The sequence below is a fragment of the Garra rufa genome, chromosome 4, assembly GCF_049309525.1.
Source record: "Garra rufa chromosome 4, GarRuf1.0, whole genome shotgun sequence".
NCBI classification, from domain to species: Eukaryota; Metazoa; Chordata; class Actinopteri; order Cypriniformes; family Cyprinidae; genus Garra; species Garra rufa.
The window spans coordinates 42,516,123-42,529,892 of NC_133364.1; positions in this window are offsets into that span (position 1 = coordinate 42,516,123).

Consider the following 13,770-nt stretch of genomic DNA (forward strand, 5'->3'; position numbering starts at 1 on the left):
ACATCACGATTTATTGTAATTGAGTTTCACTTTGTCCTGTAGGATTTTACTTGATTTTTAGAATCTTATTGGACAGTATTTTATTTAATGGGATTTCACTTTGTCCTGTAGAATATTTTATTGATTCATATAATCTTATTGGTTATTGTCATTTTTAAATGAAATATCACTTTGTCCTGTATGATCTTATTTTATTTTTTATTTTTTTTGTTGATTAATTACTTTTAAATTTTACTTTTTTTTAGAGTAACACTGCATGTTTGTGTGCACCTGTAACCCACAATAAATTGCAGCCTATATGAATACACACAAATATAAACACATAATATGTATTTATTGAAATTCATAATATTAAAGAATTCACAGAAACACGAACATCTATATATGTGACCCTGGACCACAAAACCAGTCTTAAGTCGCTGGGGTATATTTGTAGCATTAGGCAAAAATACATTGCATGGGTCAAAATTTATTTTTTTTTTATGCCAAAAATCATTAAGAAATTAAGTAAAGTTCATGTTCCAAGAAGATTTTTTGTAAAATTCCTTCTGTAAACATATCAAAATGTAATTTTTGATTTGTAATATGCATTGTTAAGAACCTAATTTGGACAACTTTAAAGGTGATTTTCTCAGTCTTTTTGATTTTTTTGCATCCTCAGATTTCTGATTTCAAATAGATGTATCTCAGTCAAATATTGTCCTATCCTAACAAACCATACATCAATAGAAAGCTTATTTATTGAGCTTTCATATGATGTATAAATCTCAGTTTTGTCAAATTTAAGCTTATGACTGGTTTTGTGGTCCAGGGTCACATATGGTGCGGCCCCTTTAAGGAATCAGAACGTAGCGCGCCTGCAACTGTAGCGCGCATCATTTTAAAATAACGGTCAAAGAGGAAAAGCAGCAGTGATTAGCGGTGTTTAACTTGTTCAAATTTGATTTCAAAGACGCCAAAAATGATGAAATAGTAACATTTATCTGGTCTGCATCCTAAACCAACAAATTTGGGTGGTCTTGGTGAGTTGTTGAACTCGTGTTTGATTGTATTTGCTGATTAGCACCGGAGTCTGCAGTTAACGTTACGTGTCAAAAGCTATGAATCTGTATAACTGGTATTATAAACGATAGTCATAACGTTATATGTTTATGGTACTAATTTTCATTGTATAAAACATTGGAGTAGTGACTATTCTGCCACCATTTGTAGCTGTTTTAATTAATATTGTGCTTTACGGCTTTGTGTAGCGTCACTATACTTTAAGTGCAAATAGCACACGTTGTTGGCAGAAGCTACTGGTGTGTGATTAGGCTAGTGAACACTATAAAAGACAGCCGTCTTAATTTCTCCCTTTTCAAATGTTTTAATAAAAATGAAGGAATAATGTTGTGATGTCTATTTGCTTTGACTTGAGAACAACAATGTTGTTATTTTTCTTGTAAAGAAAAAAAATAGATCAGTGGTTACTAACGTTACAGAAAAAAGACATTTAGATTTAGGATTTAATTATTTTAGATTTAATCCTAACTATTATTAACTAATCATCCAGCCCAGGTGAATTTGCTAAATTAAACTACTACTAATTTAGACTGTGCTTTGTTTCTTTCTTTTTTTTTTTGGTTATGTTATGTTATTTATTTATTGTCACAGTAAAGTGTTATTTTTCATTCCAACTTCTGGTGTCCTTTAATTTTTATATCTACCTCCCTCACTCAAGTCTAGACCTGGTCCAGTGAAGTATTTGCATTGAAAGACAGTGCTACTTTGTGTGTGTGCGTTTGCGTGCGTGTGTGTGTGTGTGTGTGTGTGTGTGTGTGTGTGTGTGTGTGTGAGAGAGAGAGAGAGAGAGAGAGAGAGAGAGAGAGAGAGAGAGAGTGTGTGTGTGTGTGTGTGTGTGTGTGTGTGTGTGTGTGTGTGTGTGTGTATGTGTTTGCACTAAGGCTGTGTGCTGCACAAATCAGCTCACAATGTTGTTTACAATGTTAGTGAACAAGGTGATGTAAACAGCAAACTGCAAGCACTATTTGATAGTAAAACAAAAACAGTGAAAAGTGCACTTCTAGATTACAAAAAGAACAGGCATCCAATTTGATCCCATAAAAACCATCCTACTGAATATTTATGTCTTGACAAAAAATCCTAAAGGATTCAAATAAGAATTTTGTACAGGATTCTTACTGGAATTTCTATCATATTTTGGAACCATTCCTATAGGATTTCAATAGGAATATTAAATATTCTGTAGGATCATTCTTAAAGGATTTTTTATGGGATCAAATTGGATGCTTGTTCATGTCTTTATGGGAACTTTTTTTTTATCTAAATGTGCTCTTTTCCACTTCTTGTTTTGCTAACAGATAGTACTTGCAGTTTGTGGTTTACATTGCCTTGATGTAGACGTTATTCATTGTCTGTTGCTTATCAAAAAATCCTAAAGGATTCTGATAAACTTGTACAGGATTGTTATTGGACTTTCTATCATATTTTGGAACCATTTCTATAGGATTTGATATGAATAGTCTTAAAACAGGATCTCCTTAAAATCCTGTAGAAACTATCCTGCAGGATATGTATGTCTTGTCCTATAAGAAAATCCTATAAGACAATTCCTAATGGAATCCTTTAGGAACGGTTCCAAAATATGATAGAAATTCTGATTTGAATCCTGTAGAAGATTCCTAGTGGAATCCTTTAGGATTTGTAGAGGATTCCTATTTGAATGTATATTGAGGTGAGTTAAAGTAAACTGCAAGACACTAAACTAATATAAACAATAAAAAAGTGTACCTTTTAGGTTTCTTGAAAATTTTTGAAAGATGCTTTAAAAGAAAACCCATTAAAATCCCATAGAAAATATCCTACAGGATATTTATGGCTTGTATAATAAAATCCTATTAGACAATTCCTAATGGAATCCTTTAGGAACGGTTCCAAAATATGATAGAAATTCCAACTGGAATCCTATAGAGAATTCCTATTGAAATCCTATAGGATTTTTTGACAAGGGTAAACAGTTCTCCACTGAAACCATCGTATTCAAGTTACTTGTCATTTCCACAAATTAACAGTTGCTCACTTTGTCTTAAATGTGAGTGGACATGAACGTTACTCAGGAAATTAATCATGAGGTTTAGTTGCAAACAGTGCACATCTATTTAGTTTATTTGATCTATCTCATCTATTTACTGTTTTAGCCATTTTTTTCTGTCTTATTGATTTTATCTAATCTATAATTTGGTCTAATTGTATCAATCTGATCGTTGGAGTTAAATATCATGTTAGAGGGGTCAAGCCATGAAGTTGGAAAACAACCAGCTGCAACAGTGGAAAAAGTAGCCCAATTCTGCAAAGATAGAGTTGATTTGGCAACACTTCTGCAGCGCTGTATCATACGGAGGAAGAATAGAGGACAAATTAAGCAATTATGCATTTAATAATAATCTGATGTGCTGTGGAGGCCAGCTAAATTATGCACAGGCAATATGAAAAATAAAAGACACGGATATGACAAAAGACAGAGTTATGAAAATGATACAAGCCCTCATGTTTTGCTTGTATATAGAGTTGTAACTGTAATACTTGTGAGCTCTGACACATCACATTTCCACTGACTACCTTTCACAACTGATAACATTTAGTATGTCAAATCTTTTAGGTGACTGTTCACACTGCGGTCACATCGCAAAACATCTGACTTGTATCAGATTTAGTACCACAAATGGAAGTGGCAGAAATTCCATGTGGTTTGTGCTGTTCACACTGTCATGACAAAAACAGATCTGTGTCACATTTGAGCAAAAAAAATAGCAGTTAATCACGACAAACTGTAGTCTAATCACTCCGGTGTGATTGTACTGTACATGTTAGCGAACTACTCAATGTCTGTCAAAACTGATCAGGTTTTTCTCCAGTGTGAATCTTCATGTGTGTTTGAAGTGTTTTTCTTTCAGTGAATCTCTTTCCACATTGTTGACAGGTGAAAGCTTTCTCTCTAGTGTGAGTTTTCATGTGGACATCAAGGCAATATTTTTGTTTAAAACTCTTTGGACATTGAGAACACGTGAAAGTTTTTTCTCTAGTGTGAATGTTAGTGTGTTTTTTAAGGTTTGATTTATGATTGAAGCTCTTTCCGCATAGGTTGCAGGTGTAAGGCTTTTCTCCAGTGTGAATTATCATGTGGGCATTAAGGCCTTGTTTATGTGCAAAACTCCTTTCACATTGAGAGCATGCATAAGGCTTCTCTCCAGTGTGAGTTTTCATGTGGTTTTGAAGTTTGCATTTTTGACTGAAACTCTTTCCACACTGTTGGCAGCTGTAAGGTCTTTCTCCAGAGTGGATTCTCATGTGGACATTAAGGTGTCCTCTTTCAGCAAATCTCTTTCCACACTGTTGACAGGTGAAAGGTCTTTCTCCAGTGTGAATTCTCATGTGGACTTTAACGTATTCCTTTCTGCTGAAAGTTTTTCCACACTGTTGGCAGGTAAAACCACTTCTTTTTGCTGTCTTTTGTGCTTTTTTTTTAGTATGTAAGCAACTATAAGATTTTTCTCCAGCGATGAAATCATGTTTCTCATGCTGAAAATCATCTTCCTTTTCATTGAGTTCTTGACTCTCCTCTTTCAGTGTCATCAGGTCTAATGAAAAAAAAGACAAATCCAAATTAACACTATTTTTAAATGCTCAAAGCACAAACATCAAACCCAGCAACATTTAGATTTTTCTCATTAAGCTTTGAGAAATAAAACCAACCTGTTTGTATCTATTTATCTATTAGTGGGTTCATTGTTTAATCAGTTCAAGCATTGTTATTCAGTCACAGGATAAGCTCCTATTTTGGGCTTAAATATGAAAAATAGTATTTCTCTCTAAAGAAATTTAAAGTAAACATATAATCAATGTTTTTCGCCAGTGCCGTGTTTTCCCCCCTATAGTGGAAGCATTTGGTTTTACATACTTCCTAATAAAAAAAAATGTATGTGATAAAAGAATTACATAACTTACCACATGATTTTCAGTTATAGGTTACTTGTGTGTTAACTAACCCTGCCTACTTAAAATGTAAAATAAAACAACATAGTCTTCACTGTAAGAATTAAACTTGATTTGGTTAACATTACAGATGGCAAAGGGAATAGTGATCTGTTGTGGTTTTAAGAGCTGCATGGATCCAATATACTGTTACACACATATTTTCATTCTCAGATGTTTGTGTTCACTTAAGACATAACTGACCATGGTTTATGTGATAAATCACCAAGTGCAGCATTTTGCCAGTTTTGCGTATATATGAGCATTTAGGCATGCAGTTTAAGCTAAAAGTTTACGTCATACGTCTGTGCTCTACTTTGTGTCGGAGCGCATGCACAGAACAGTTCTCTGTAAAAACACAAACACATAATTTCACTGATTTGCACAGTAAGTTTTATGGAGTGAAACCGCTCCGCTGGAAAGGGAATGGCCAGAATGGTGCACAATAATCTTTATATATATTTTTTTTTTATTGTATTTCATAATCGTTGGAAGCTGAAATTGTATTTCAATTAATTGCCCAAATTTCTTGCAAGGAGTAAATAACTAAAAAATGTCTGCCTCTTAACTTATTGGATAAAAAATTGGCACAACAGATACTGCAGCATAATTAAGTGATACAAATGAATGGTTTTAATTTTAGAAGCAGATATTGGGTTTAATGTTACAGAACAGAAATGTTCAGGCTAATTCTGTATTATTGTTACAACCTAAAAGCATAATGCCATAATAACAAATGTCCAATGTGAACGCAGGATTTTATTATTTGTCTGGTCATGTGATCTCAACATGTCTGTCGACAAACCGCTTTAATTACGACACTCATAAACATTCTTCACAAATATCATTCATTTCTGTAGAGCTAGACATTTTAAGGATCAAATCAGTTCAACTTTGAGAATAAAAAAACAACCTGTTTGTTCCTCAGAACCTTCTTGTTTGACTCTGAATATTTCTTCAATCTTCATGTCTTCTCTCTCCTCTTTAATAAACACCATCTTTATAATAGTGTGTCACATGGATCTCAGTTGATTCAGTAGGGTTTTTCTGTGTCTTTGGACACTTTTGTCCTGTTTAAGATTAGAATTTGGTTTTGGCATTCAATTATTTGTACATAACATTCAGTAGATTACACTTTAATACAAACATTTGCAGTTTGTGAAAGTTATCATTATACATGTTTGTGTTTGTTAGTTTGTTGTACTGACCGGATTCAAAAACTGTATTTTCCTGTTTACAGAAACTAAATTTCTAACAGAATGTACTAAACAGAATCACAACAAAACAAGAGAGCAGTCTTCTTCTTCTTTAGGTTTAATGGCGGGTGGCAAACCAGCTTATGGTGCATTTCCGCCACCTACTGGGTTGGAGTGTGAAACCATAACGAGCGGAAAGAAGATTGCTTACAAATTAAATGGGGGAGGGAAAAAAATAATAATACTTATATCCTGTTAATTAAACCTGTATCTCTCAAAAATTTTAAAAGAAAAACATATACCTTTGACTGTTTCTGTGCATTCTGGAATATATCTTTGACTGAGATGACATTCATTTCCAGGTCTCTTAGTTTTCCAACAAGCTAATTTCTTTCTCTTCTGTGTGCTTCACAGTGTAATAATACATGCTCAACTGTTTCTGTTCTTCCACAATGACTGCAGCACTCTGAATCACTTTTCCCTATAATAAACATGGAACAGTTAAGTTTGGAGTGTCCTATACGGAGCCTAGTTATTACTGTGTCTTCTTTTCTGTTTCCATATGCCCTCCTTTCTTTCCCCACTTTTGATTGGATGTTAAATAGGTGTCTTCCTTTTGACTCTTTATTCCAGTCCTCTTGCCATAATCTTATAACTGCAGCTTTAATAATACTTTTTATTTCTGATTTGCATAATTGAATTTCTATTTCAACCTCCTCTTTTCTCAATGCGGTTTTGTTTTATCCACCTCCTCATTCCCTTCTATCCCTACATGGGCAGGGATCCATACAAATTCTACACTTACTCCCATTTGATTGATTCTATATATATTCAGCAAAATTTCATACAGAATATCCTGTCTTGATGCAGAAGACCCACTTTTTAAACTGTTTAAGGCTGAATATGAGTCTGAACATACAACCACACTTATGGGCTGAATTTCCTCCACCCACTGCATTGCCATTAAAATTCCCAAAGTAAAGGAGCTCGAACTACAAATTCAGGCTCTCCAGCTGCGGAGTTGTTTAGGACTGAAGCGCTTTGCAGGATTGGACGAGGACATCCGATTTTATACCAGGTGAGTCATAATTAAGTGTTTTGAATTGCAGGAAGCTGATATCTTGTACCATATTAAAAGTGATGGGAAAAAAAATCACACAAGCCATGCACTTTAGTGAAAGTAAAGATGGGCTACTACACATGTAAAATGTTGCTCCACTAAAAGTCCACCTTAAAAGAGGAAGAGTATTTTCCTACAAGTGTACATCAAATATCAAAAGTAAAAGTGATGTAATCTATGACTAACATAATGAGATCAGGCCAAAACTTGTGCTACCTACAGCACTCAACACAACCTTTCATTGTCTTTTCTTCATATAAAATAAATGTAGTGAATAAAAATTAAGATAATTGATCATGTGTAACTAAATTAGACTACCATGACTAACAGCAATGTTATTTTTGTGTTTTTTGTTTAAAAGATTCCATTCTTATGACCATCTGATGGAATTCTGGAGGCTCATCGAACCAGCAACATCAAAGATGATCCGTGTGACAAGTGTGGCAAGAGAAGCATCGGCCTCTGTGGCAGAGAAGACAACATCGAACAGATCAACTAAGTTGCTGCCCATAGATGAGTTATTTCTTTTTCTAAATTATCTATCAACCGGATGCACACAGAGAGCTTGGCCACCGATTTAACATCCATCGGACAACAGCCGGCAGGATCATCACAACCTGGGCCAACTTTCTTTACTGTGTACTGGGAGCTGTGTGTATCTGGATGACACCTGAAGAAATCACAGCCAGCCTACCTCCTGAGTTCAAGGAATATGCAGACACTCAGGTCATTGTTGACTGCACAGAACTGCGGTGCCAAACTCCATCCTCACTTGTGCTACAGAGTGAGGTGTACTCGCACTACAAATCACACTGTACCTTCAAGGCCATGATTGGCATGGCACCACATGGTCCTCTGACATTTGTTTCTGCTCTCTATGGCGGCTCTATCAGTGACCGTGAGCTCTTCAGATTGTCTGGCATCATACCTCTCCTGTCCCCTGACATGGCTGTGATGGTGGACAAGGGCTTTAGAGTGGACAACCTTGTGCCAGGAAGACTTCACAGGCCTGCCTTCCGCTCCAGCACAGGACGTTCTGGAGACACAGTCAATCGCGCGGCTGCGAGTTCATGTTGAAAGGCTAATCAGGCGGGTTAAGGAGAACAAACTTTTTGACACTGTAATCCCTTTGTCTATTTCAGGGAGCATTAACCAACTTTTCACTGTATCTTGTATCTTGTGCAACTACCAAAACGGACCTCTGGTCAAAGACTGGAGAGAACATAAGAGCCAGGTAGAAATCTGACTGTTTGCTTCATGGCTGGCTGCTGCTCTGCCTCATTTTCCTTTTTTTTTTTACAAACAATATACTGATTCACACCACAATTTAGTTTTGGCTTACATTTACTGACTTTTTTTTAATTAATAAATTATTTATTTGAAATTTATATTAACTTGGTCTCCCTTTGTGTTGTTTAATTTCCCCCAAAGTGGGCCTGACTCATTGAATATTAGTTTAACTTCTAGCAATACATTGGTGTGGGTTCACCTTTGCTGTGTACACTTTAAGGCAAGTGGTCAATCCTGTGTTATAACACTGTTTAGCACATATTTTCTGATTAGTAACTTGACAAATTTAAATTAACTTTAATACAACCCACTTGAAGGCCTCACACTATAATGAGATATCAACAAGAACAAAGACAGTTATTGTTTACTGATAATTCATTTTATTACTGCAGATATGCATGTAGGTATGTATAGAAAAAAAAGAAGTCTGCTCTCTCTCTTATTTTTTGCATCACACCACTGTCCCGGTATATTCTTTGAATCAGGGTGTCTTCCTCCGCAAACACCACAAAATCGCACCACTCCATCCCTGTTAAGAGCAGCTGACCCTGCACCTGCCAGTAGTAGCCATGACCCTGCTTCAATTCCAAGTTGCCGTCTTTCATTTTCAGATGTGGATAATCCACATAGCTCTTAATGTTTGGACATTTTATTTCCACAAGGCCGAATTCAGTACTTTCTGTTGGGTCAAAGACAACCCCATCTGGGGATGTACCTAGCCATGGAGTGTCAGGGTGTATTATGAAGCCACAAGGGTAGTAGTTCACCCTCTTGAGCTTGCAGTACTCTTTGATGGCATCAGCTTCCATTTCGAGACCCCTCTTCATTGCTGCTGTCTGACGGACCCCTTTGAGCAGCCGGTCTGCCATCTTATCTAAGGTGCATGGTTTAGCATGGCATATTTCCCCAAAATGTGAGGAAGTGAGTCTGGGTTTTCTCAGTCTATGCCAGTCTGCTGATGTACTTTGACTCCTAGTTGCATCCTCTATTTTGTTAGCCATCTCCCAGGTAACCTCAAGTGACTGGAAGTGCAGCTGTTGATGCTCAGTGAAAACGAACGTACTGCATGATGTCTCCAGTCTGCAGCCAGCTAATGGCAAATCTGGGCGTGGTGGAGCGTCATGGTGAGGAAAAGGGCAACTTCTTGCCTTGGGTTGTTGGTATGACAGGGGACTGCCTGCTTGTACCAAACCGAGTGCAGAGTCCACTAGTGGCACCTCACAGGTGATACCCATTGTACTAATGGTTGGTGCAGAAACTGGGGTGAACTCTTTGTAGATCTCTGACACTCTGAGAATGGACAGGTCCAGCAACTCTCCACTGATGGCTTTGTACAGTGTGGACCTATTTGAAACAAATTGAGAAACACCAGTAAGATATCACTTCTAGGGGTGGAACGGTACATGTATTCGTATTGAACTGAAACGGTACGGGCGTCACGGTTCGGTGCTTAAATTTACACGGAGAATACACAGTATAAAAAAATGTAAAACTCACGAGCAAATTAATTGATGTAATGAGAAACTACTGTTTGATATGCGGGTTCTTTATCGAGGCGTGATCAAACAGTGTAAACATAAAAATGTACTCCGTCTTTTTGACATCATTCAAAATGCAAAGTGTTCAAGTTACTGTTAACTAAAATGTAATTTTAAATTTTTAGGAAAACAAATATATTAGTCAAATGTAGCAAATTAATTTTCAATTCATTCAGGTACAATTAACAAACATATCTCAAGGTCTTTTTGTCTTTTTATTAATTTAATTAATAAACTCATTATATAAAACTATTGTCAGTGGACTACAGATAAACTGGTTCTATGCCTTTACTTTATTAATAAAACTTCTCTTTTTTTTTGCTTTTTCCTCCATTGTACCGAACTCGTACCAAACTGTGATGTCTGAACCGAGGTATGAATAGAACCATGACTTCTGTGTACCGTTCCACCACTAATCACTTAAAGGAGAAGTTCACTTTTAAAATGAAAATTCTGTCATCATTTACTCACCCTCATGTTGTTTCAAACTTGTATGAATTTCTTTCTTCTGCTGAACACAAAGGGATATATTTAGAAGAATGTCAGTAACCAGACAGTTTTTGGGTCCCATTGACTTCCATAGTAGGAAAAAAATATACTATGGAAGTCAATGGGACCCAAAAACTGTCTAGTTACTGACATTCTTCTAAATACAGTATATCCCTTTGTGTTCAGCAGAAGAAAGAAATTCATACAAGTTTGAAACAACATGAGGGTGAGTATATGATGACAGAATTTTCATTTTAAAAGTGAACTTCTCCTTTAATGACTACAAGTAACAAAACTACAGTTTTCTTGATTTGATTGAGAAAAGTAGGCCTAACAAATTAATTAATAGATTACTAACTACTAGCCAAATTCTCACCTTACTCCCTCGGCCATGGTCCTCTGCTTTGGTTTGGCAGACAGCACAGCCATCTTCTCGACGGGACCTGGTTTAACACCCTGTGAATATAGGCCATAAACAATGATGAGCGTATGTGATATGTGTGTGTGTAGATGAAGTATTGAAATTGTTACATTATTCCAAGACTTGCCAGGGTTCTTGGCTTGTGCCACTGTTGTTCACTCTCCGTACAGCTCAGCACTGGTGGAACAACTGGAATGTCTAGCTGAGAATAATGTGCAGACTGGAAAAGTAGAGCCACACCATGGTTACAGAGCACTGATCCAGCTACACATGTACAGCTGTGATGGGCCAGCTCAACAGGGATTGAGTCCTTCAGCCCCACCTGCAACAAGATGTTTAAAAAATATATTTAAACAGGAGTAGCATAACTGATTTGTCATATATTTACACTCAAAAAAATGATTTTTCAGTTTTGTTCATTTTACCTGAGCAATTCATGTTGAATTAATGCCATTTTGGCTATTTTTCATTTCAACATGATTGTGTCATGTTAAACTGACTTAAAACTCTCACTCGTTGGTTTAACATGAAGTTTTCATTTTAAAAGTACATGTTTCAATCACTTAGCTCAGTAAAACTGTTAAGACTGAATAAAAAAAAAAAATATATATATATATATAGATATATAATAACTTACATAATATTTATTCTTTATTTTAAATATTTTTGTTTATTAATTTATAGCTTGATCATAATTATAGAAGTGCAATTTAATGGTTATTGGTGTTTTTAGGTTTGTTATTTTTCTTAAATTGCTGTTACTTGAAAGACAATGCATTATACCCATTTAAAGGGTATTTGGTTTGTGTCGAATGAAGCACACACTAGCCTATTAGTATGTCTAGTGATAAAATAAAATTAATGTGGAGTTTAACAATAAACATTTATTGTGCACATTTAGTGCAAAGCAACATAAATGAAAATTTTATTTTTAAAAAATAAGGCCTTTACTGTTGTTCATATTTATTTGGTTTAATGTCTACTTTCTAAGTTTTGAAAAACAAAGCACATAAAATTATTTATAATTACTCATTTTAAAACTTTTATTTTGAGAGAAGAAACTAGAAGAGAATTACATAACTATACATTTGTACTACATACAATTCATTAAGAATAGTGGACTTAAAAATAGAATATTGACATTACAATATACACCTATCACTTCAGCACAGGAGGTGGCGGTATGCACCGAAAAAGTTGGTATGCGACCCGCCAGTAAATCCATAGAAGAAGAAGAAGAAATCTAAATAATAAATCAGACTGATACAAATAATGTTTAATAAAAGTCAATTGCACATATAAAATGTGTTTTTATTAAGTCAGTCGGACTGAATGTCTAAACAGCCTGAAAACAAACGACATTCTCAACCTAAAGGAAGCGGAAATTTGTTGTGACGCAATTTGCATTTCCCGGCGGCAACATTCAAATGCGTTATTGCTGCGCATGTCTGAAATAGATCGCCACGCCATTAACTGGAATATAAGCTTAGAACAAACAGGTACGTGTTCATCCATTTCCATCACTGTTATTAGAAACAATATTATCAAACTGTTTTATGATGATACTGTCTGATGTGTTATTATGACAGAATGCACGATTGTAAGCCTAAATGAGATGACCGCGCCATCAACTGAATTAAACGGCAAACAAACAGGTAACTTTTTCGTCTATTTGCATCAGTCTAATTAGAAACAATTTTGCCAACTGTTTTATTATGTCGACTGATAGGCCTACGGATGAATTTATAACTGTATAAGTCAGAGTCTCCCTTCTTTCTGAGGTTAATAAGAACAACGAGCAAACTGAGAAGATTAATGGACGGTGGACCTTGCATTGAGAAGACAAGAGGTTGTCAAAGAATCTCCACTTATTGCTGACTTTATGAGCAGATGGCTGGCTTTGTTCCAAGAAAATGAGGTAATTCGCCCTAATGTCTTTAAGTGGGATTTTAAATAAATTAAATGTATTAAAATGCCAATAAGTCAAAAATAAGCCATATAAGCAAGTTAGAACACATAAGCTAGCTAGCTTTTTTGGGCATACATTAAAGTTTTGGTGTTTTTGTTTTAGGTTTGTGCTGAATTTGCACAGATAACAACTGTTGCCTTAATTTCAAAATTCTTCTCAAAGCTGGATGAACAATACACTCCAAGTCTTCTGAGGATCTTAGCCAAGAAAGGTGAAGCTCAGGGACAAAGGATAAGGAAACTTCTTGTGCCACTTACACAGGTATGATAACTGCAAAAGTTGTTTTTCTAGATAAATTAATCATTTGTTTATCACTTATGATTTGTGTGACTTGAAAATGTATTAGTTGATTGGTACATGTTGCTAATTTTCTTTATTTTCCCTAGTGTGTCTGTATTAATGTTAAGAGGGAGTGTGTCCTCAAAGCCCTGTTTGTCTACCTAAATGAGGATCCTGACAATCTCATCAAGGAGTACATGGTATTATTGCTTGAATATTCTGACAATATGTTGTGTATAAGAATACATTTTATAGTACATTAGTATTAATGTACTTTGTTTCTGTTTATAGGATGTCGATTTTTCCAACACTGAAGCTGCACTCAAAGAAATGGTGATGGATGTTTTTGTCATCGGATGTGAAGTTGGAGATGAACCTGCAGATGTTGGAGTAGTTCTTGAAGGAGTTACAGCACTAGAAGGGCTTGGTAATGTAGC